General features: G+C 41.3%; 1 protein-coding gene across 1 annotated transcript in view; it reads right to left on the bottom strand.

The window, feature by feature from the left end:
• Window positions 1-26,013, bottom strand: part of ESR1 (estrogen receptor 1) — a 1,629,997-nt gene that overhangs the window by 923,623 nt on the left and 680,361 nt on the right. The window lies entirely within an intron of this gene.

The following is a 26,013-nucleotide window of genomic DNA, read 5'->3' as shown; positions in this document are numbered from 1 at the left end:
ACTAAGGATGTTAAATGTCGGTGGGGCACCCAGGACCGAGTTTGAGCAACCTTGAACGTATTGCTGGTAGAATACACAGGGATATCTGGTTTTCCAAGGCAATGTGATCATTACACCCCATTCCTCCAAGAGGGCATGATTTTCCTATATACGGTTAGCTGCTGTGTGTGTGTGGTCCATGTTACCGCAGTTGCTTCCTTTTGGGAGAATAAGGTTGAAGGGATGGACTGAATATTCTCGATGTCTGTAAAGTTTAGATGACAAAACTTGGGAAGAGCAGCTAAAAGTTTGACTATGTTTCCCCTGTTCGGGATATCATTAGATCCTTTGGAAATATACTCTGGATGGAGAATTTTTGTTAAATTGGCTGACATTGATGATGTATTATTTTCGGGAGGCGCCATTGATACATTAGGCAGGGGTGTTGTTGGAATCCCCTGTGGAGTGCTTGTTATTTCATTTTCCTGTTGTTTACTTAAGTATTGCGGTGGAGATTCAGGAGGCTGACTGATCCTGTTCGGGGCTTTCCTGGCTATTATCCCAGTTGAGTTGATCCCATTTGAGATTTGGCCAGAGTTGTTTATCGATGCCTTAGGTGTTGGATTTACTTTGACATCTTAGGGTGTGTGAGAATTCGATGTATCATCGATGAGTTGAAGGATTGGCTTCTGTGAAGCAGGATGGATTTCTACTTTGATGTCTTTCATGTGAAGATTCAATGTGTAATTGATTGTTTGGAAGATTGGACTTTGGATGCAGGGTGAATTCCTACTTCAATGTCTTTCATGTTGTTCACAAGCCTTCTTGATTTAGGATGGGATGTGGCTGAAGGCATTTGCCTTGATGGCGCTAGGCATGTTTGATTGCTTAACGTCATGGACCATATGAGGGTAGGTCAAGTGATCTTGTACTTGTCAATCAGTTTGACTTCCTGGAGTAGGTCACATACTATCGCTGGCAAGGACACCAGTTTGTCTAGCAAGGAGGAACAGACACAGTCTTGGGTGTTTTGAGTGGTGACATTTAGTTGTGTTGGATTACTTTGATAGCAGGCTTCTAACCATCGTGTTCAGATGCTCAAAATGCGAGTCAATAGATGATGTGTTCCGAGCTAGTGCCTCTAGAAAGGAGATTTGAATATCAAATGTATTTGATTGAAAACAATGCTCTGACTGTGGCTTATGAGGTACTTCACAGTTGTTGCCAAGTTTGTATATCAAAAACAACTAAACATCATGCCTGAACAATTCTAGCCCACCACAGATGTCAATAGTCTGTATATCACTATAAGAACAAATGTCAAATGGTGTGCACCACTGAAAACACTCAAGAGCATAACTAAAATAAATGTACCATTTAAATACAGAAAACGAATAAGCCAAGATCATAACTCCTGGTTGACCTCACCCTTCTCAAAAAACTCCAGTAAAATCAACAATCTCTCATAACAGCCAAAGCCTCATACTACAAGACCACCATCAGCAAGGCCCTCTTCAAGGCTGTCCAACTCTGCACAATCCTCTCTCAGAAATCACAGCCCTTGCTTCAGTCATCAAATGTAAAGCATCAACTTTTATTCACCAGCATCAACAAAATCAGATCCAATATAATTACAACCTCCATACTGGCCCAATCACTTTCAGTCATGTCTCCTTTGTCTTACCACCAAATGTATCTCCCTTAATCCAGTATCATACATGAATCACTGAACTACACTGAACTCTCTCAAGGCAATCTCCCATGAAGACGACATCCTCCATTTTGTCATCATTAAATGAATACAAAAAGAGGCACTAACACCCTTCTCCACATTGGTGATGCCTCCCTGAGCCACGAAAAGTTCCCAGAAACCCTTAAACAGGTTAGATACTTCCCCTACTAAAAAAACTATCCTTGTACATAGCCAACCTCACTAACGTCTGTGCTATTACTCACCTTCCATGCATAGGATGTCATTGTAAAAGCAGTCACCAGTCAGCTACAATAACACATCAACAAGAATAATCTTCTGCAGGACTGCCAATCTGGCGTCAGATCACACAACAGCACTGGATGGCTACACTTCAAGTAGGTGATGACCTTCTCCTCCTCAATGACAGGAATGACTCCTCGCCCTTCAAATCTGATCAACAGCCAGTGAAAATCTAATGGGATTTTCAGGCATCTTGAAATTGGTCACATCATACATCAGCTTCTGGCAACAGTTAATGCAAAGGGATTCCTCAAGATCATGGACACTTCCTTAGTTCCCTAAGGGGTTCCCCAGAGCTCCATCCTTTCTCTCATTATCTTTAAACCCAGCATGGAACCTCTTGTATTATTTCAGACAGCAGCATCAAGATCCCTCAATACGCATGTGATTCCCAACTCTACCTAAAACATCCTCAGAAATGACAAACAAAAGTCTTGTATCCTTTCTCAACTCATGCACTCTTGGTTGTCAACTAACTTCCTCAAGATAAAACCACGAAAACTATTTACTCCTATATGCCAGCAGCACTAAACTCCAGCTGATTCATGCTTGGGCTCTGACTTAAACCCACTAGGCTTCTCCCTCTTGCTGACAGGCCAGACAAATCTCTGGGATTCACCCTTGACACAGCCCTCTACTGCAGGGAAGGTCAAGACAATTTGGTACCAATTCTCAATCTCAGAGGAAGTGAGTCTTTTCTCTCATAAAACAACTTCAGAACAACCTGACTCCGATCCGGCTATAGGGACTTAAGTTTTTTAGGCCATACGATCACACTCCAAACAATATAAGCTACAGATTCAAAGTCATTTCCAATCCAGCATGCCCAGTGCTTTCACCCACAGTCTTTCTCAGCCACACTTATATATAATCATTTCCTCCTTCATGTTACGTCTTACCACCTGGCATTACCATGGCTGCCCTCTATGGCAGCTACTGATGTTAGGGGAGAAGGTGCAGCCATTGCCGTGCTATGTCCTTCTCCATTTTTGTGAACAGTGCATGCACATTATTAAATGTACAAAGCTCTATTTATATTTGGGCTTGAAGATGTAATTCTTTTCAAAACCCTACCTCAGGGCCTTACCCATCCAACTTCAAAATACTGCAGCATCTTGCTAGAGTAACAATATTTCAAAAGCTTTTTTTAATGATTAACTGGATATAGTACCTCACAATGTTTATATATGTTCACATTTGCAGTGTGCTTCTGAGGGATTTTATTAATCTATTTCAAAAGGAATTTACAGTGTTCATAAAATTAGCTGAAAAAAGATGCACAACTAAATAGGACAACTGAATATGAAAAAAGGAATAGGTAAATTCAGTTAGTGTCTTAGAAATAAACAACATTGATCAGTATTGTAGAATAATGAACGTGTGATGCAGAAAGTGCCAATCCTCTAGTGAAAGCTAGTTTGTACATGGAAAGGTGTGAGGAAAGTTGGTACAAACAAATGCAATGTGGTAGTGATAATTAGAATGTTATCCTAAAATCACGTAAATGTAAGGAGAAGCAGGAATCATTTCAATCTGCAAAGATACGGAACACTGGAGAAAAAGCAAAGTTGCAATCAGTAACAAACATCATCAAGTGAGTATGCGGAGTATATCGAACTTGATTATATTTGCACTACACCATTCTTGAGACTCTGAAGAAGAAGGATAATGTAGAATACTGTAGGAGGCTACATAATAAGGGATTGAATCCAGGTCTTCAATGATGTCAGGCATTCTGGGTCTATCAAATGGGCCAGCTTGAAAAAGAGTCAGTGTGTGGGTCACTTTTTTTATTATTGACCAGCCGAGGACCATAAAAACACTGTCCCACACACTGATCATTCAAGCTGGCCCATCTGGCAGAGCCAGAGTGCCCAACAGACCAGTCTAACACAAAACTCAGGAAATTAGGAGCATAGTTACGAGAATGTCACGCAGTGTAGCAAGTAACATTACGGTGCTATGTTGAGTGACCAGGAAAGCGCAGGAATGTACTATATTTAAAAAATGCTGCACATTCCTGCCTTTGTCCCTGCGCTGGAGTTTTTTTGGCTGCTTAGCTCCATCGCAGGCACCCTTGCACTGTGGTGCATGGGTGCCTGTTTTAAATTCCAGATTTTTTTTTGTGCAGGAAGGGGCACAAAATCTATCCTGAGAGGCATAGTCCTCTGTGTATATGTGCTGGAGAATGCAGCACACATAAAAAGAGAAACTAATGAGTAGAAATAAGATATTTCTCCTCTTACACACCCCCTGAAAAGCTGTATCTTTTTGTTGCATTCCTAGGTCTACCACTTTTTCTAAATTTTGGAATGCGTCAAAAACCATGGGAGTTGCATTGCAACACCCACACAATGCCCATGGAATGTCCTACCAGGGCAGAATAATGCAACGCAGCAATTTACACTGCATTGCGTTACTCTAGACTCATGAAGCAATGCAGTGCAAGGTGGTCTCAAGTGGCTTCATGAATCTCCTTTTGGACTTACGTCGCTCGTGCACAACGTGGCATGGTGCAAGAGCGATGCAACTTTGCTCATAAATATGCTCCAAAGTGCTTAATAGAGCAGGTAATAGAAATGTTTAAAGGGTTGGGCTATGCAAGGAATGAAACTGTATAATTTTCATGAGTTAAGTAAAAGCACCCAGTTATGAAGTATATTGTGAACATGGGCTAAGAAAAGACAAATTGTGAGATATTGATTTAAGACTAGAGTGGGAGGAGATACTGAAAGAAGAAATAATGAGAAACAGTATGTGTGATGGAGACAGAGAAGATGATACAGACTCCATGCACATACCAATGTAAAAAGGTAGAGGAGGCAATAGGAAATTGTACCAAGATTATTAGTGTCAGGAATGTAGAAATAATCCTGGAAAGATAAAAGTGCAGTGCTATAGGTAGATAATGGAACATTGCATTCAGAGATAAGAACGTTATATACAGAAAGTGGAGCAGGGTGTTTGGAGCAAAGGATAGACTAAAGGCAGGAGAGTAGTCAAATGATTTAAAGAGAGGAAGAATGCAGGAGGGGAAAAAACACGTAAGCACAGAAAAGAAGAACATTTGCACCTGTGCATGAGTATAGGCGGATCCAATTAGTATATTTCTAGGAGAGTAAAACTGGTGATGTTTAAAAGAAATTTGCGAGTACCCCAGATAAGCACAAGATATAGTGGTAGACAATGAAGATTGACCGATGAAGCTAGCTGAGTGAATTGAGTTGCAAGGGAATTTGGCGGCCCAGAAACTGGAAAGGAGGATGCCACCACTTTTTGAGTTGTTGCCAAAAAAAGCAAGAAAATTGGGGAGATTCTTTGAAAGCCTTATGGATTAAGCAAACTGAACAAGCAAATTGCAACAGTGGGAATAGTTTAAAAAAAAGAGCATGGTCAATGTTTATTAAACACCATATTTTAGGTCTAGCAACAACGGGAATGAAGAGCCCAATGAGAACTGAAGACATACACTTAAAAGCAATCTCCCCCTGCTCACTACAGGCCCCCTTTTCTGATCAAATGTAGTTAAGCGGAAATAATCATCTAATTGCATCATACCTGAGGTTGCTATAAAAAAGTATCTGTGGCTTACAAGAAGTTTGAGATGATGTTACTCATTTCAGATGGCTATCAAATCACAATAAAAGTCTTTCAAGGCTGGAATTACCAAGGAAATATACCCGTAATGAATTACCAACTAAACCGAGAATTAATCTAAGCATTTAGAATTTACTCAAACTTGACTTAAACAATAATTACCCTTTTAGGTGTGCAATCAGATGCCTAATCCATGCAGGAATTTCAAAGCAAATTCCTAATTTATACTTAACCATTCAAAGCAAAGAGTATCCTTTAATTACAAAGTTAACAATCTGACATCAGCAGATGGCTATATCTGTACCTGAGATTCTTCTCATTGATAAAAGGTGTGTGGTCTTAGTCTACCCAGATGTGTGATGTTAGTCCTCCCAGGTATGTAGAAATATCCTGGTTAGTACCCCAGCTTCTCACTATTTATTCTACAGATTGACACAATCTGTGAGTACAAAAAGAACGCAACCAACTTCAACAAAATGTTCAGAATATCATAACTACCCAATTACATATATATCAATACATATATCTCTATCAATAAATAGATGGATCTCTGACCCTCATGGCCCAGACAGGACACCACTATTTAGTCTAGCACATGTGGATAATAATATAGTTTTGTATTCCAACAATCACTAGACCTAGGCTCAACATGCTTAAACACCGGATCAGTGTGCTAAAACAACATTAAAATAATTTAACCTGCTCAGCTCACTAGTGATATAAGCATGAAACATTGCATTCTTCTAAATGTAGGTTATAAGTTGCACAAGTTCTGTCTGTTATTACTCTAAATATAGATTACAGTTTTTAAATCTTCACACTGTCTGAAACTTTGTTCACTCCTCCAAAACATTTTTTGATTAATTAAAATAGAATGTTGCAAAATGATATATATATTTTGAAACAATAATAAGAATGTTAGAGGGTTCCAACTCTTTAGGGAGAAATCCTTGCATAAAAAAATAGCAGCTTTCTCAACAGACTGTTCCAATATCTCACCTTTGAAGTAGAACATTTCCAAATGATTGATCTGAGAATAAACGTGAAGATTATCTACCTTCTGGGAATGGCAGTGTATTTTTGAAGAGCCAATTGACTTTATGACTAGACAACTTCTAACTTCATGTGAATTTATATTTGTTGAGGTCCTCAGTTCCCACTTGGATACAACGGAGACACACACCTCTTGTCAAGAAAAGTGTCCTAAAACTAAAACACCAGTCTGCTGGGATCTTAAAATGTTATGAAGCTTCCAAGAGTAAATGAATTTCCCCTGCATTAAAAGTATACAGGGCAGAGGGGGCTGAGGTTTGAGGTCCCTCGGCCTTGGGCAAGCTGGGAGTTGCAGAGAATAACTTTCTTAGGGCCTTAGCCAGCCAACCCAAAAGCACGCCCCTCTTACCAGTACAATGGGATATAGCTCTTACCCCTGTGACAAACAACGGTCCGTGGTATTCTGGCGCAGGCTTAAGTACACATCAGCTTTGGATGACTATTGCAATGGCCTTAGGGAAATAGTTGCACTGGACAAATCGAGATAAATAAAATGGATTTGCTACATGAAGAGCATGCTGACTAATTTTGGGGTTGGTGGATCCTGGTCCGATGACAGCAATTCCCATCAACTCTCTAGGGAAGCTCTTTACGAGTCATTCTGGAGATGGAAATGGGAACGAGAAATAAGAAATTTCTCCCAAAGCTCTCTCTTGTGCACTTATCTTAATAATATACCCCAAGCCGGATTTGAGCCATTCCTTGATTATTTAACAAAGTCTCTTTGTCAGACTACTGTCCCTTAAGTTCCGCCATGGAATTCTTCCTTTATTGTCTTATTGCTCAAATTGCAGCTTCTCTCTGGATATGTCCAAGGTATGCCCAGTATGCCTGCACGTGGGAGAAACTCTATCCCATTTTCTTTTCTTCTATCCCGGCTATGTCCACCTAAGGAAAAGCTGGAACCTTCCGATTTGCAGGCTCCTTGGACGTAGGCAGTATCCCCTGATGCTTAGTCTCCTACTTACCCACAGAAGGGTGTCAGTTGTCTGTGCCGTTTTATTCATTGGAGCTGGTCTATTAGAGCGAAGACAATGGCATAATTATCAGCTGAGCCCAGTAATAGTCTGGCCTTTTAACTTAGTCAACTCTGTCCTACTGTTTTGCATTTTTGCCTCTGTGCTGTGAGAGATGAAAAAGGATACAGATGAGTATTTTTACTCCTTTTGAAGTTGGTGTTCTTCAATGTGCATGCCCTTTTATAATATTGTAGGACCTAAGTGCTATTATAAAATGTTTTATAGCTATTTGCACTACTAAAGATTTTATATAAGTGTTTTTTATGTATATTTATTTGTGACATTTGATTGTGATGTTATGGTTGCAAAAAATAAATAAAGTATTTTGATGATGAGACAAACACCTCTTATCTCATATCCTTCTTTAAGGAGATGCCTGAGCACAACATTGCAGCATGCCTACCCACATTAAATGATCCACAGTTAACTTCCATACCGCAAAGAAAGATTGTGCACAATTATAAAGCACCCTCCCTTTGAAAATGTCCGACTACCTGTTCGGTATCCTTTCAGGCATTAATCCTCCTCAGATGAAACCTGACAAAATACGGATAACAATAAGATATAAAACACATTGACCATGGTATGCTCAGTATCATGATATTTTTTTCCATCTCACCAAGTACCTTCCTGCATCTGTGGAATCCTCTGAATTATTGAATCTGTGTAGTAAAAATCTCTGGCCTCTTAAGACTGTCTAAGCCACCTACTAATTAAAAACAAGAAAAAAAGGTTCACAAATAACTACAATGATAAAAGAAGACTAATCCACACCTATGAACACAAATAAAGTAAATGTCTCATACCACCCACCTCCAGCAATTAACAGTTGAAAGAACGCATTAGAAATGCATTTCTACAACTCAAAATAACCATTCTTCAAAGCAAACTGTCTATTTGCCAAAAGAGACCAAAGGACTTCTTAAGGAGCATGGCTACCATGATGGTCTACGTAAATGTGTCTCTTAAAAGCTCCGCGACACAAACAGCTTTTTTTCAGGTGAATCAGCAGCATCTGCAAGTTCTCAGAAGTGATAAATAGTTATATGTCTTTTGAAATGTCAACTACATTAAAGTTGAATTGAAATTGTTGAGGTAATAATATTGTGCCCTTCATTATTACCTATGACAAATCCAAAAATGTTGACTTTTAAAAGTCCTTTTTATTACAAGCATTCTTTAATTTATGTAACCATACAATAATAACCCCCTAAGTACCACCTTATGCTTCCTACCCCTAAACCATAAAAAAAACCTTATTTTTCCTTAATGGTAGTGTTGGACTCTCTGCAAGGTCACCACCAAACCTTTTGCCTTTTCTATCGCTTTTTTGCTCAATTCGTTTTTGGTGGCCTTAGGACTCTGTGCACTCTACCACTGCTAACTAGTGCTAAACTGGATATGTTTGCACCTTAAAAAATGGTAACATTGTTTATCCACAATTGGTACATTTAATGTACTTATAACTCCCTTGTAAAGTGGTATTATGTGTACCCAGGGCCTGTAAATGAAATGCTACCATTGGGCCACTCACTTAAGTAGCCCTTTAAGCATATCTCAGGCCTGCCATTGCAGCCTATTTGAGCAGTTTTAAACTACCATTTCGAGCTGGCAAAATAATCCTTATGCTTGGTCCAAACTTTCCTTTTTAATACACATAGGTGGAGTTTTCTTGCCTTAGCCATTGTCTGCCTTCAATCTGTCTCTGGATCATATGACTGGGTATAGCTGACACTTGGGCTTTATGTGTTCCCCCTAGACAGGCACACTCAATGGAGAGCAGAGGTGTGACTGGATGGGCCATTATTGACAGGACTGGTGGGAGAAGCTGGGCGCAGCCCCACTTACACTAGAATGGGCGGTCTCCTGTATTTACAAAAAGAACTGCAACCCCCCAGTAGTTAATCTGGAGCCAGGGCCAGGAAGGCAGGGCTTCTGTGCACATCAAAGGCATGCCTCTAGAATATTCTCCCCACTTTAAAGTGTATAATTACTGGACCTCAGAAAGATTCAGCTGGGATAAACTGGGACAGTATATGACATGCGCTCCATTGTGGTTCACCTGAACCTTTGAATTTGACACAGCCTACCACAACAAGGAATCCTTAACCGCTTTTTTTTTGGGTGCTATATTCACTTTATTCTTTAATATTTCATAACTTTTGTTCTACTGATTGGATGTTTGTCATTTTGGTCTTGTTTTATGTATTATATTCAGCTCTATTGCTCCAACCTGGGGTGGGATCTTTTTGTGTGGGGGCTTCACTGTATTACTGCTTGAAGTGTTGAACCATTACTTGACACATTGCTTCTAAGTTAAGCCTGACTTCTCTGTGCCAAGCTACCAGGGGGTTGAACACAGTTTATTTGGGGCTTGCTTGGGCCTTACCCTGACAAAAGTTATGGTTGCTGCTTGGTCAAGGCTCACACCCCAGTCAATGAGTAACTAAATAACTCACACCACTCTTTCTCGCTACACATCACTGGACATAAAAGTCCACAAAGCTATCCCTAAATACGACTATGCCCTGAAACTTAAAAAACATGTACTTCCCCTTATTGATGCTCTTCCTTGAATCCTTAAAAAATGCTTATAATCCCATTGCACTTTCCTTCCCTGAACCCTACAAGCTCCTAACTACCATTTTTCCCTGCCCATCCGTGAATGCTAAAAACCCTGAATTCGCACGTTATTCTACACTTCTCTAATGCTTCAATACTCTTTCCTGAATCTTAAAAACCCTTTACTAGCCCCACAGCCTCTGTGGGACTAGTAAAGCGTTTTTAGGATTCAGGGAAGAGTATTGTTAATGGATACTAAAGGATTGATAGGGTTTAAGGATTTGTACTAGTGAAAGGTAGTTAGGAGCTTTTAAGGACGTGTAGCATTAAGGACCTGATTCTGATGCGGTTATGAAATCTTTCCGATCTAATCGGCTTTGAAATAGTTCTCGACCGACTCGGATCGGTAGAGTCCGACCGACTATGATGCATCTGGATGCTTCCACATACGATTTGTTTGACTCCCATTGATTTCTATGGAAGCCTATGTTCCTAACCGCATCTTAATCTGGCCTTCGGTCGGGAAAACACGTTCCCGATCTGATTTGGAAAGAGCAAATGCAATTAGGAGGCCTTCCTAACTGCATCATAAACGGGCCCTAGGTGGGAATGCTTTCCCAACTGGATCGGAAGCAGGCCCTAAGTGGTAATAATAGTTTTTGGGGCTCACAGAAGGGTAGCACTATGTGGGGATTAAGGGTTTTTAGTTTTCAGGCTATCTTTTTAGTTTTTTCTAAATGTATTTTTATTGGCAGTAAGTACAGAGAAACATTACATAGCAGAGACATTGGAATCAATATGATGTCAACCAGGGATGTATGACGAGACAACAATGTCATTTTTCACAAATGCCTTTACAAAGACGCTGTAACCAAGGCAATGCCATTACAACAAAAGTCTTAACAACAAATTATTTTGGCACTAGTATGCCTTTACAACGAAAATTTAAGTATTTTACAGGCAAATTTAAACCCCTTTTTAAAATATAAAATTCAATATATGTGTGAGTGTGATGGGTCTATAATTAATTATAAAATTCTTACATTTCCGCTGTAAGTGCAAGCATGGTAAAGGCATATGAGTGGTAGAAAATTAACAGGTAAGTTGAACCCCATTTCTATTTTTTATTGACAATATATATATATATATATATATATATATATATATATATATATATATATATATATATATGAAACAAAACTCGCCTGGCGCAGCCTGCGCCTCCAATTAGTAATTCAACTGGATGAAAAGACGAAGAGTTGAACCCGTTTCTGGTGCCAAAACAAAGGTGCCTTTATTTATGCATATTATTGCTCAGCTTGCCCGCCATTACGCGTTTCGACTGTCTCTACAGTCTTGATCACATGGTAAGTTTGCATTCCCGCAAATGGGATATAAATAGCAAACACAAAGGGCGGACTAATTGTTCCCGCCCCCAACATCATTTCAGAAGGTTGTTGTTTTAAAAAGAAAACATACAAAAAACTATATATAATTTTGCAGTCTTTGACCTCAACTAATGAAACTCATAGTAAGTAATTTCATTTAATACACAATATAATATTTATGTGCAACATATCGCAAAAGTAATAAATATTCATACATATTCATATAAATAAATAAATACATGTTTAAACCACTAAAATCAATATGTTGAAATATTGGCATAAGAGGCCATATGATTCCTAATTAAATAAAACCTCCAAGATTTCATGCACCCCAAGTGGGGATCCATCAAAAGTGCTTGTGCTAATGAACACATTATACAATGTAAACATGTTTATACGTTCAAACCCATTAAAGTGGCATGGAGCAGCTATACCTGCATAGTGCAATAGTATTTCTTAAAAGTGCAATGTGCTAATGTGTATATAATCATACATTTCATTAAATTTTTTTCAAAATATGATGGGAGGAGCACCTCCCTTTTATCTTAGATTTCATAACAGATGTTAAACCTCTGCAATACAACAAAGCAAACAGATTAAAACCCATAAAGATGTCTATATTGACAGCCATATTAATTGAGAACAGAGTACCATTGTGCTATATAGGATTGTGCGGTTTAGTTGTTTGAGATTGTTATTAGAAAATTATCATAAACACGTATATAAATCCTCACTGGCGTTAAGACCACCTGGGGTACGACTGTCTAACTCCAGTATATAGCGAGTTTCCAGGACTCTTAAAAGTGCATCTCTGTTGCCACCTCTTTTTAGCGGCATGATACAATCGATAACATAATGAGTGAGATGCTTTGGATCGCTGTTATGAGTACTCTGAAAATGGCGTGCTACGGGATATGACTGGTCTTTGGTGTTAATGGCTCTTATGTGCTGCAGTATCCGTCTGTGAGCCGGCAGACGGGTACTACCCACGTAACGAAGCTCACAGGGGCACTGCAGCACATAAACCGCAAACTCAGTCTTGCAGGTAAGTTGTTTGTTTATTAGTACAGGTTCAGCCCTAAAAGGTGTTGAATATTGTGTTTTACTACAGCCGTATTTACATGCTTTACAGATTGAGCATTTTTTTAATTCTTTGCTCAAAGCCATAAAGGTTTTTGAAGATGGCTGATCCAAATGATTTTTCACCAATCTGTCAGCCATAGAAACAGATTTTCTGAAGGAAAATTCAGGTTTTCTACCCACTAGACCTCCGATGACCGGATCCCCGGTTACCAGGTTCCAGTTGCGGGAGAAAATTCTGCGAATTTCCTTGTGCTGTTGGTTATAAGTGACTATGACTCTTGAAGAGTCTGATACTGATTTTGTGCTAGCAATGTTAGATGTTATTTTCGGAATTAATGCCTGAGCTCTAGTTATGTTATTAGAGCGATCTATTGCTTTCTGCACTACCCCTTCAGAGTAGCCCCTGGCAAGGAAGCGTGCTTTACTAGCCTCCTGAGCTTTGGAAAACTCTATTTCTGAGCTACAAATTCTCTTGATGCGCAGCATCTCCCCGAAGGGGATACTGCGTATCAAGTGAAAGGGATGCTGGCTAGCCGCGTGTAAGACGGTGTTGCCCGCAGTTGGCTTTCTATGCAGCCTAGTTGCCAATTTGTCAGACTCTATATACACTTCTATATCAAGAAAACAAAGTGAAGATGTACTCATTGTAGAAGTGAATTCAAGATTCAGGTCATTAACATTCAACTGATTCACAAAAGAACAAGCTTCCTCCAAAGTACCTTGCCAAATAAGAAAGAGGTCATCGATGTACCTAAGATATAAACGAACATGATTCTCCATTGTAGTGCGATGTTTACCCATGAGGACCTGCTCCTCCCACCAGCCCATGTGCAAGCACGCTAGGCTGGGTGAGAAACAGGCCCCCATGGCCACCCCTCTAACTTGTTGGTATACTTGATTATTGAAAAGGAAGTAATTCTGTTCTAAACAAATTTTGATCATGGGAATTAACATGGTGTTGTGAGCAGAAAAATTAATGGCACGTTGATTTAAATAATATTTGACTGCTCCAACACCATCATTGTGACGTATCGACGTGTACAATGAAGCAACATCTAAGGTGATTAGTATACATCCTGAATTCCATGAAACATTGTCCAATTTTCGTATAAAATCAGATGAATCCTGCACATAAGATTTCAAACCCTTTACGCTGTCCTGTAAAAAATAGTCAATATAGGATGACATATTCTCAGTCGAACTGTTATTGGCAGAGATTATGGGACGCCCTGGTGGATTGTCTAGTCGTTTGTGGATTTTAGGAAGTAAATAAAACGAAGGTATGACAGGAAATTCCTTCTTCAAAAATCCAAATTCTTCTTTAGTGATTAGATTCCCACTTCTCCACGCAACCAACTTGGCATTTTGATCCTGCCATGCCAATTTGATTGCTCCAAAATTACTTTTTCTGTAACACGATTGATCCTTGAGTTGGGATTCCGCTTCCTCAATGTACATATGGCGTGGCCAAAGAACTACGTTGCCGCCTTTGTACGCTTGGCGAACTACAATATTTTGGTTAGATTCCAACTTTTTTCTCAATGCATAGTAGCTCTGATTCATTTTGTTGACTGCTATATGTTTTTTGTTGGTAGATATGTACAGTTTTTTTAGATCTTTCGTGATAAGGTCCTGATATACATCAATGTTATCATGTGTTAAAGTGGGAAGAAAAACTGATTTAGGTTTAAACGGGGTGCTGCAAGTAGCAATGTCAATTCTCGATGTAACCAGAGGGGTCTGCCTAGATGCACATGTTTCCTCCTGTAAAGCCCAAATGTCTTCAAAATCATCACGATCTTCAACATTGAGAAGAGTTGGACTATTTGGAACTTCCAAATTTTTCTTCTTTGTAGGTTGCAATTTGAAAAATGTCTTGAGTTTTAGCTTCCTGATGAACCTAAAGGCGTCCATTCTTACATCTGCATAATTAAAATTGCATGGAGGGCAGTATGATAGACCAAGGCTTAGAATCTTTTTGTCATTGTCTGAGAGTTCTAATGATAAGAGGTTCATTACTGAGCAGGGGCTGGAGCCTGTGTTTTTGCATTTTTCTTGTTCCAACGCTTTTTTTGTGGTTTTTGGTTGTTTGCTTTTCCAGGCACAGCATTTGCGTCTTTCGCTACGTTTCCTGTTGGCCCTTTGGCGTTTTGTCCGCCAGCTTGAAATCGCAGTCTCAAAGTATCTCGACGGTCCTGGCACATTACGCTCACTTCCTGAGCCAAGGACAGTTTGGTAAACCCCACCGCCGTACTTCTAATACCCTAATTTTCTGATTCACTACCTAGTGAGCTTGCATCCGATGAGGAAGGAATAGCTGTGGTATTGTTAGGCGGTGTGTTGCATGTTTTTCTGGCCCGTGTTTTAACATTGTCGTACCGTTTAGCATACGTAAATATTTGCCCATTTAAATAGTCCATGCGATCCCGCTCAAATTTGAATGGCTTCCGTTTTTTTATCACATCTTCCTCTTTATTGGTTCTGAACATCATATCGGCCCTCATTTTGTCTACAGCCTCACTTGATCCCAGACATTTAATTTCTTCCTCCAGTTTCTCTATTTGAGCTTGAAGTTTACATCGGTCTGATTCCTCATATTTTATTAGAATAGTCATAAGTTTAGCCGATGACTCCAAGTTAGCTTCTGCCCATTCTGTAAGCATTTCGGGATCAGGAGTCTCATAACTTGGCGCCAGATTACTCCTTAATCCTCTTGGTACTCTACCCTCTTGTAAGTACATGTTAAGAGACTTATTCTCCCACCATTTTGACTGTTCCCTAAGCATTAGTTTTTCCAACTTTCTGAACTGATCCTGTATGGTGGGATTTGTGTTTGCTTGTATTGTTAGCCGTGTTGCATCTGTTCCCCTAGCCGGGGTTTGCACAAAAACGGGGCCGGCTGCCTCTTCTCTTCTCTGCCTCTTCTCTACTCCGCAACACTTCTGCGGACATAGCTGGGTTATAGCAAAATATTATCAAGCACTGCACCGATGGTAGATCTTGTAATCGCTATATACAAAAATTTGTTTTGATTTAATGCGATTACTCTCTAAGCACACCCCCCACCGGATAATCTCACGTCTCCTACCTCCAAGGGCTACCGTACACACCGTCGGTTCTTCCGATACAATGGCGCCGATTCCCAAAATGTCTCGTAAAGATATATATATATAATGGTAATTTAAGGGTTTAGGGATTGTGGGTTAATAGGGTGATATATATGCCTGAAACTGTGTTGATTTGAGATATATATATATCTATATATGTGGGAACATAAGTCTTTGTCAATGTATATAGCGGAGGGCCGAGTTCCACGAGGCCTTCGTATTCTCCTATCGCCTAGCTGTGAGAAACCTCACCCTGAAATGCTAAAAAGATGGGGACAGAGCAATCTAGATGCATCAAGTAACCTGGTCAAGCTACTCATAGAATATGTGGAAATTGACCGTTTGGAGCTACTCAAGGAAATGGAGGGAATAAATACAGAACTGCAGAAGTTTGAGCCAAATGAAATGATAGCATCTTCTAAAAAAGAAATACAGGAACGACTAACTAAGCATGAAGAAAAAATAAAAGTGCGCAAAGATTACAAATTTGCGCGCGATAAAGATGACTACGAACAGGGACGAATTTATACATTCGCGCGTAAATTTGAAAACGCAAAACAAATGAAAATGAATCAAAAATTGGCCCCTGCAAGCACATCGTCCACCTCTATGGGTGACCATCGAAATAGTCACGCAGAGTCTGTTCCTGGCACTAGTGACACTGACTCAATCGACAGCAGTCTCTATTCGGATGACAGTAGTTCAGCCAACACAGCAATAGGAGGGGCCCAAATGGTACTTGACCTTGGCGAGGAAGTTGATTTTTTTAGTAAGTGCACACCTCCAAACCTTGCGCCCACGAAATCGGCGACAGCCAGAGCCAGAATCAACAGACGACGCAAAGAGCGCCGGAAAAAACAAAAATACAAACAGCAACAAAAACAACAAAAAAAAGAATCAATACTGGCGCAACAAAAAATAAAGGATAATACAATTGTGGATTTCTCAACTACTACACTTACTTCAGCAGAACAGCAACTACTAAGCCTCGGAGTATCTTATTGCCCTCTGACAGACTTCAATTACACTTCAACCAGAATTGATGTATTTCGTATATACGTAAACTAAAATTACGCACATTTTTCAACATAAAAGATGGACTAAATAACAGCACTGAGATTAACACAGAACCTTCAGGTTCTACACTTGAGGCCCGGGATGCAAAAACGTTACTAACCTTACAACAAATGGGCAATGACAACAGCCATATGGATTCTAACTTGTCCACACAACAAGAGCTAGTGGAAGCGGAAATTGAGCAAACAGGTGCGGGCATGAGCCCGTTCAAACCTACTTCTTGCTTCATACCGACCATGCCCAGAGATTCTATTGATTCGTTTTATGAGGTGGTCACATCAGATCTGAAGAAATTGTATCACCAGGTGAAACATCGCAAAATAATTAAAACTAATAAAGAAATGCAATATTGGGCCCTCATATCAAAACTCAAAAATAACCATAAAAACATTGTGTGTAGCTCTGACAAGGGGGGTAACATTGTGGTTTGGCCTCAAGTACAGTACATTGCTGAGGCCAATTGACAATTGTCAGATACCTCATGTTAGCAAATCTCAAACGTCAAACAGTATGATCATGCCAGAGACTCCTTAAAAAAGATGCTCCACAAGTACAGAAGAGAAGGCCTAATATCAATGCAGGAATTCAAGTTTTTAAATGTTGACCAACCTATCATGCCCAGGTTTTATCTAATACCCAAAATACACAAGGGAACTTTACCAACTCCGGGCAGACCCATAATTTCTGCCATAGGCAGCATGGCGGAGCATTTGGCGCAATTTGTCGACTATTTCCTGCAAAACCTGGTGACCAAATTACCTACTTTCATCAAAGACACTGGTGATTTTCTAAATAAAATCAAAGACATTCCATGGACTGAAAATTCTTTGTTTATAACTTTGGACATAGAAGCTCTTTATACGAGCATAGAACACGAAACGGGTCTGACCGTGCTAGAATATTTCTTGGGCACAAGACCCCTCCATTGTTTTTACCACAACAAAATGTTATTAGAATTTGTAACATGGTGTCTTTATCACAATTACTTTGTCTTTGATAAAGATGTGTACCTACAAAAAAGAGGTGTTGCCATGGGGGCCTGCTTTTCCCCCAGCTATGCGTGCTTGCTCGTAGGCTGGTGGGAGAAGTGGGTCCTCATGGGGGAGCACCTCCAGACATTTTCGGAACATGTAGCATTATGGGTTCGTTACATTGATGACGTGTTTTTAATTTGGAGAGGTGATGAAGAGAGTGCCAAAACTTTTGTTTCGAGCCTTAACACCAACTCAGTAAACTTGAGGTTCACATCCAACATCAGCAAATATGCTGTAGACTTCTTAGATGTTAGGGTGTTCTTAAAGGATAACAAATTATCTACCACCCTCCACAGAAAAAGTACGGAGGGAAACTCGACGCTCCACGCGAGTAGTGCCCACCCACGTCACGTCATAGATAACATCCCTTATGGAGAATTACTCCGTCTGAAACTAATCTGTAACAGTGAAGAGGAATTTTTAACATGCATCTCAGATGCACTGGCCAGATTTAAGGCCAGAGGATACAGTGATAAGATACTCAATAAGGCAGTCAATAAAACTAAGCAAAGAACTAGAGAGTCGCTTCTCCTGCCTCAAGCTTCCACCAGTGACATGAGGGATGATCCAGAAAATTGAATATTAGGTTCATTACATCATTCAGTTGTCAGGAAAGAAAAATAGGAGCCATCCTGACTAAGAGCTGGCCTATTTTAATGACAGATGGAGTTCTGTCATCTCAACTTCCCAGCAATTCTATGATTACTTTCCGTAGAGGTCCCTCTATGAGTACACAAGTGTCTAATCCCTTTCCTGAACTGCCCAAGAGCACGTCTTGTTTTAAACCCCGGCTGGAGTTTTTTAAATGTTCAAGTTGCAGGGCGTGCAAGTTTGGCATAAACATCACCCAATACAACACCCCCTTCAGTCCCGTTCCACTGTCCATCAAAGGGAACTATAACTGCAAGACGGAGTATGCTGTATATGTTCTGGGGTGCACCTGTGGCCTGAGGTATGTTGGCAGCACCAGGCTACAGGTGCATGCCAGAATATTGCAGCATCTGCGGGCTATAGTCAACAATGACAGTTCCTATCCTGTCGCGAGACACTTTAGAAGTGTACACAATAACAACTTACAGTGTCTCAACTATTTCGTGCTCACCTCTGTACCTAAACCACGCAGAGGGGGAGATAGGGACAAAATGTTACGACAACTAGAGTCAAAAAAGATTCTAGAATTAGATAGCAAGGTTCCCAATGGACTCAATACAACAGAGGACCTTTATCATTTCTTGTAGGGACCTACATGGAACGAGGAGGTGATGATCAATATTGTAATTTTGGGCAGACAACTGTGATTTTAGTATATTAGTCTAGACTGCCCCCACCCTCACCAGTACTTTTCTGTAAATGATAACATTTGAAATGTTTTCCTCTTTTAGCTTATTCTTTAGATGTTTTCAATCACTTATCCATAACACAAGGGAATACAGTTTTGGCGAATTAAATCCAGCTGTATTAGGTTCATTCACTATATCATGGCAGTCATTGTTTGTTCCCCTTTACAATATTCAACCAGGTTTTTGGCCCTAAAAATTGGGGCTGCCATCTACAATTGATGTCCCCAATAGGAATTAAGTTGGTTTTGTATATTCTAATATTTAGCTATAACAGTACTTAAACTACTAGCATCAGTTGCACTAAAATCTGTTTACATTACGATATTTTGCACATTCCACAAGGAACAAAAAGTTTTTAGGAAGTATGATATTACTGATTAAGTTTTGAGTATGGAAGATATTACTTTTAACTTATGATACTGTATTTGCACTATTTCCATTGTTTACAATTGCGATATTTTGCACATCTATATAATGCTGCTAAATGGTTTTTTAAATCACCAGTACTGTATTTTTTTAGCTTGTCAGAATATACATTTCCTTTCTGCATTTATGCAGGTATACATTTCTATTAATGAATTTTATCATGAATATGTTTTTTGCATTTTTTTGGGGTATTATATCATACTAATTTGAATGACAGGGGACCTTACGAATTTTCATTTATGAAGCCATGTTCACCCTATAGTATGTCGTTTATGTTTACATGTCACATGGTGTGCACTACAGCATATAAGAATAAGGCATTTTAAATTGCATTTTACTGTGATCAAGGGCATCCGCCCGAAACGCGTCAGTCCGCTGCGTGCTTTTTAAACGTTGGTGCAATAAAATCATCCTGCCTTACTTTGGGATTCGCTGGTCTTTGTTCGCCACAAGTTGGAGGTTCAGGATCTTTTGCTCGAACATATATATATATATATATATATATATATATATATATATATATATATATATATATATATATATATATATATATATATATATATATATATATATATATATATCTCAAATCAACACAGTTTCAGGCATATATATATATCACCCTATTAACCCACAATCCCTAAACCCCTAAATTACCCTTACCACCCAAACACCCATACCCACCCTAAACTCTAAAATCACTCTTCCCACCAGAAATACACACAAACAGTAATCCCTAATATTACCCTTACCACCCAAAAACCCATACCCACCCTACACTTTCAAATTACCTTTGCCACCCACATTCCATAACCACCCTGTTATATATATATTGTAAAGGCATTGGTTAAAAAGACATAGTTGTAAACAATGTTTCACGTCAGAGAGAAAAAGGATACTACACCATATGTGACCCTGCTGATATAACCCCAAACCACTCCCTGGCCACCCTCTCCCTAACCCAGCCACGCTCCCACCTCTCTCAGAATACCTGCCCGCACCGGTTTCTTCCCACAATGCAGATGAACCATGGCTTCTTGTGATATCCAAACGTCAGTCTTGTAGTCTTGCTTAGAAGAATCCAATGGGCCAATCTATTAATGTCTGCCATAGTATATAGCATTTGGGTCACCGCATTAGTGAAGCGATCTGAGCTTTGGACCTGAAGCAGAGTACTCAACGATACTTTGATATGCGCGCAGTTCTGTGGCCAGGAATAAATCTGGGTGTTTGGAGATACCGTGCCCTACCCACAATTCCGGGTGAGGCGGAGTTATTCCGTTGATGTTGGTCGGCAACCTATTAAGGGGCATCGTAGGGGCATAAGGGGACATGGGTCCGATCTCAAGCACTGAAGACAATCTAATGCAGTGGATATTAATACAGGGGTACCAGGTGACAGGTACCAGGTCAAGATCTCTTGAAGAAAGGTCTGTTCAATGAAGGGAATGACTGTGACTGGCTAACCAATGAGCAGGCCATAGGAGCTGTGCTGCAAGATAATATCATTCAAAGTCCAGGAGCTCTAAGCCACCAGCTTTGGCTGGGAGGCTAAGGCTAGAAAGTGCTACTCGACGGCATCCTTTATTCCAAATAAAATCACATAGTACTGTGTCTAATTCCCGAAAGAAGCATTGGGAAAGAGCCAAAAGAAGCTTAATGAAGAAATATAGTAGATGCAGGAGTCTGTTATCTTGACCAGGTATATCGGACCCTTCGCTAACAAGAGCCGTGTTGACTAAAACATAAATTAAGCCTAAATGATTGATGCGTCATTCCCCCGATTGCCATTTTTGAAATCAACATCAGAGTTGTACACATTTATCCCCGAGTATTTGAACGCTATCATTTCTCGTTGGAAGCAAGGGCACAACTGGATCGGTGGGGGGATGGCGTATCCCACCAGGAGAGGGAAAATACAGGATGTAGACCAGTTAACCTATAACCTAGAATTGTCAGCAATTTCAGCCAGGAGATGAGATGTAGATGAAAGGTCCAAGTGAGCTTCCCTGATATATAGCAGGATATCATCACTATATAATAATGATGCCTGGTGAAGTGTTGCACGAGCCCTGAAACTCCATTGCTCTCCCATGTGCCACAGTTTGATCTCCAGGGGTTCCATTGCAATTGCGAATAACATCAGCAAGGGAGGGCACCCCTGGAGATTTCCTCTGCCCACCACAAACAAGTATGAGATACCTTGCCCAATTCTGATGCTGGTTGTCGGGGTTCAATATAACAGTCATACCCAGTTACGTCAGCTCGGGCCCACACCCATCCTCTGTAACACTTCCTGCATATAGTCCCACAGGAGAGAATCGAAGGCTTTCTGTAGCTCAAGAGCTAGACATGTTGCCCTGGGAAAAACTTCCAATGAGCTAGCCATGACTACCCGGAGCTGCCTAAGCTTGTATGAGTTGTACGCAGAGGGATAAAACAGACTGGTCTGTAAGGATCAGAAGTGAGAGACTTGGGAGCAACAATCAGCCAGTAGTTTGGAGAGAATTTGAAGTCTTTGTTTAGTATTAATAAGAGTGGATAAGAAAACATGTCAATGGACTCTTTGTGAGGTTTGAGCATGGTGGAAATTATGGCATAATTAAATGATTGTGGGGCATGGCCCAGTTCAAGTGAGGAAGAGTAAAGAGCAATGGAGGTGCTAGTTGAGGAACAGAGAGACTATAACATTCTAGTTGGATCCCATCAGATCCCAGGATCTTCCTTCAGGGTAGATCATGCAGGACAACTCTAAGCTCCTTTAACAACAGAGGGATGTCAAGGTCCTGCCTAGCTACTTCATAGAGAAGGGATAGAAGGAGTGAATCGAGGAAGGTGTCAATTGCTGCAGCTGGCAGTCTATATAGGTCCTTGTAACAAGAAGAAAGTACATATTTCATGGCATACTCGGAGGTCAGCACTTACCCAGCAGTGGTAACCAAACAAAGCGGGAGAGGGCTCAAGGGCAATGTCTAATGCCTTGCCTCAGTGTGCAAGGAGACGTCCTACTCTGACTCCCTCGTGATGAGACTTGGCCAATAGGTTGAATAATTGAAACAATGCATCTTCTTCATACTATTGAGGAAGGAGTGCCCAGTTTATGTTTGTCAGCTCTATCCAAGTGCATAGGGAGTAACTGCTTGAGGGACCTCGTAGAAGATTCCAGTCTGAATAGCTTCCCAGCCAGCACCTTCTGCACTCCCACAACATATTTAATGTAAATCCCTTAAGTCACCTCCTAAACACTTCCCATTCTAATAGAGGGATTGAAGCAGTACCCTTATTTCCCTCAAAGAAGGAGACTATGGCGGTATTTAGGATGGCGGGCGGACTTTGTCTGCCTGCCATCCTATTGTAAAATGGGACCGCCTACCATAAGGGCACCGTGGGGGCCACCACAGTGGCGGGCGCATCCTGCATTCCTGACATTGTGGCGGGCGGTGCACTCAGCACATCCCGCCACAATGACAGGAAGGCATGTTGTGCAGTTCCATGCACAACATGGCAGGCACCTCGCGGTGCCTGCCATGTTGTGCATGGAACTGCAGGGGGGTACCATAGGTACCCCACTTGTGCACCCCCACCCCCCGGAGTCTCTGGGGGCCCGCAACGGGCCCCCGCAGGCAGACTCCGCATGCCTTTCAAGGCATGTCCCAGCACACATCCAAATAGGACTGGCGGTATCTAACAGACACCACCACCATATTGAATCCTTTTCCGCCCAGTTGACTTGTCGAGCGGGCGGAAAAGCGGCGGATGGTCTTTCTCTCTGCCACGGACCCCCAGCCATTGTAATATGGCGGGGGCGTCTTTGCTGAGAGGATGGCGGGCGGATCGCCCCCGCCGGGCCGGCGGTGACTACCGCCAGCCCGGAGGGGTCAATCCGCACGCCATTCTAATGGGGCCCTATGTGTTTTTGCAAGGAATGGCAAAAGTATGCATCTTCTAGCACTATTGCCTTCCGACGTCAAGTCGGGATTGGCACCAAGAGCCTCCCCAAGCCATTGTAATATGTAGTGGGTTGTATTCTGACACTGTCCTGGTGTATACCATGTGGACACAATACATGTATGAGGATAAGGGGTAACTACAAATCTGTCTATTCTAGAATGATTCAAGTGCAACAAAGAATAAAACGAGTAGTCCCTTCGATTCATATATTTTATGTGCAAAATGTCAACTTGGTGCCATTCCATCAGCCTAGTTCGAAGCGCTCTTGAAGCAGATATTGCCAGAGACTCGAGAGTGGGGGAAAGGGGGTGACACATGATGAAGAGACATATCCACCACACAATTAAAGTCATCCATTTAACACCAAGGGAACTGCAGTCCTGTCCAACAAGCGCTCAGTCCAAGTGAAACAGTAGCCAGGCTGACTCACATTCAGAGAATAAATGCTCCACAGGAATAAGGGACTCCCATTTAGATTACCTTTGACTGAAACATAATGGCCGTCTATATCAATCATAGAAAACTTTCCTTTTGATGGGGACTCCAGCCTCCTCCAGAGCACCAGCCCCCTGGCATACACCAAGAAACTAGTCCCTAAAAATTGATCTTTCACTTATTTCACATCTTGGAGACTGTGGAAAAGTAAATTTTGCCATGTTCTGTGTCCCTACGTGTCATCCATCATATGTTATGTGTGCATGATTAAATATGCATATGCATTCCCCATGTTCGATTAATGACGCAATTATAGTTGTGTCCATCTCTAATATGCCAGTTTCTAGTCCTCGTGAATACTACGAATATCAGGCCTATGTAAAGTTACGTTGCCACGTTTCTCAGTATGCACGTTATTTCATTGTAAAGTCCCCGTTTCTAGGCCTCAAAAGGGCCCGGACATCAGATTCAGCTCCTGTCTCCTGAAGCCTCGCTGAGGAGCGATACAGCCCCCACCTGTATCCTCGACCCTTCACTTACTTCCTGCCTTGCAGTGCCCGGTTCAGCCTGGCTCTGCCTCTGAGTCTGCCAAAAGTATGTTATAGTTCCAGTTATCAGTTCAGTCCTCCTTCTCTGCATTCCTAAGCTACTGAATCGCATCAATAGTTTCCGTCATTGTCTAGCCTTCACGTCTCCACGTTAGAGAAATACTGCATTTAATGGTCATTTAATATTCTTCATCACGTACTACATGTAGAATAATGCATGGTCCAGTCTTGGAATCAAGTCAGCCTTTCCCCTCCTAACTTCTAGTTTATATCAACATGTTCTCTAAACATCAGATACTAGATACTGCTTAGGTACATGTCGCCCTGACTCTCCAGACTTCAGTCTCTGCTCCTAGCACAGAGTTCATAGCCCCCAGCTTCTCCTAGTGATACGTCATTGCTAGTTTGCGCGCACCATCAGGTTAGAGGTCCCGGCTCCTTAGGTAGCCCCCTCCATGGTTTCCGCCCCATTCATGACATATTCTGTTACGTTTGCATCACATGTCTATGTATACGCCCTGTTACACCTCTTTTCACCCTTATCTTTCGCGACTGCTACGCGTCACACCTTCTACTCCACCCACTGCTACGCCTATTGCAATGTAATGCTATGTGTTTGCGTTATGTATATATGCTCATGCACTGTTATTAAAAAAGATCATCCTTTTCCTTGTCCCGATCCTGACACCAGCAGCGCTGCTGGGCCCTGCCATCCTATTCCTATGCAGGTTGTCCTGTTCCTGTCCTTTATGCTGTAATAAACCTGCGAAACTCCTACTACCTCGAATTTTGACTCTTATTTATTGAGCTATCTGTTATTCATTTATACATTCAAAAATAGGGTATTATTTATTTATTTACCACATAATGGCGCCCGAATAGGGACTTGCCCTTTCCCCACGCGTCGGTGAAGCCACGCCGACCCCCTGACCCTCTGCAGTCGTGACGGAACTCTTCTGCGCACCGGCAGATATTTCTGCTTCAAGTATCCCTCAGGCCCACGGAGGAGACGGAGGAGGCGGTCCAGCATCCAAACGAGACGGTGGAGGAACGCGGCGAGTCCCGACCAGAGCCCAAGCCGAGAGTTCAAGGTCCGAGGTATCCGGAGGCCCACCCGTAACTGAAGTCCGAAGTTCGTCCGTCCGACGTCCAAGCAGTCCCGTCCAGTCTGAGGCCTTCCGTTCTTGCTGCCCGGTGAGTACCGTTACTGGGGTGGTATCTAGACAGGGTCAATTTAATTGACTCTGGTCCGTGGGTTGGTGGTACACAGACCCACAAACGAAGTGTCCACTTCGGTGGATCCGGGTCCTGACGTGTCTCTTTATGAGACCGGTAAGTTTCGTACTGTTTCAGCAGTGCATCTAGTTCCTGTTCTAGTCAGTTCTGTTCTCGAGAAAATTCATGTATTCTGTGTTCCGTATTCC

This window comes from Lissotriton helveticus, chromosome 6 (assembly GCF_964261635.1).
Source record: "Lissotriton helveticus chromosome 6, aLisHel1.1, whole genome shotgun sequence".
NCBI classification, from domain to species: Eukaryota; Metazoa; Chordata; class Amphibia; order Caudata; family Salamandridae; genus Lissotriton; species Lissotriton helveticus.
The sequence above is the reverse complement of the archived record's forward strand: the minus strand, read 5'-3'. Positions and strand labels throughout refer to the sequence as shown.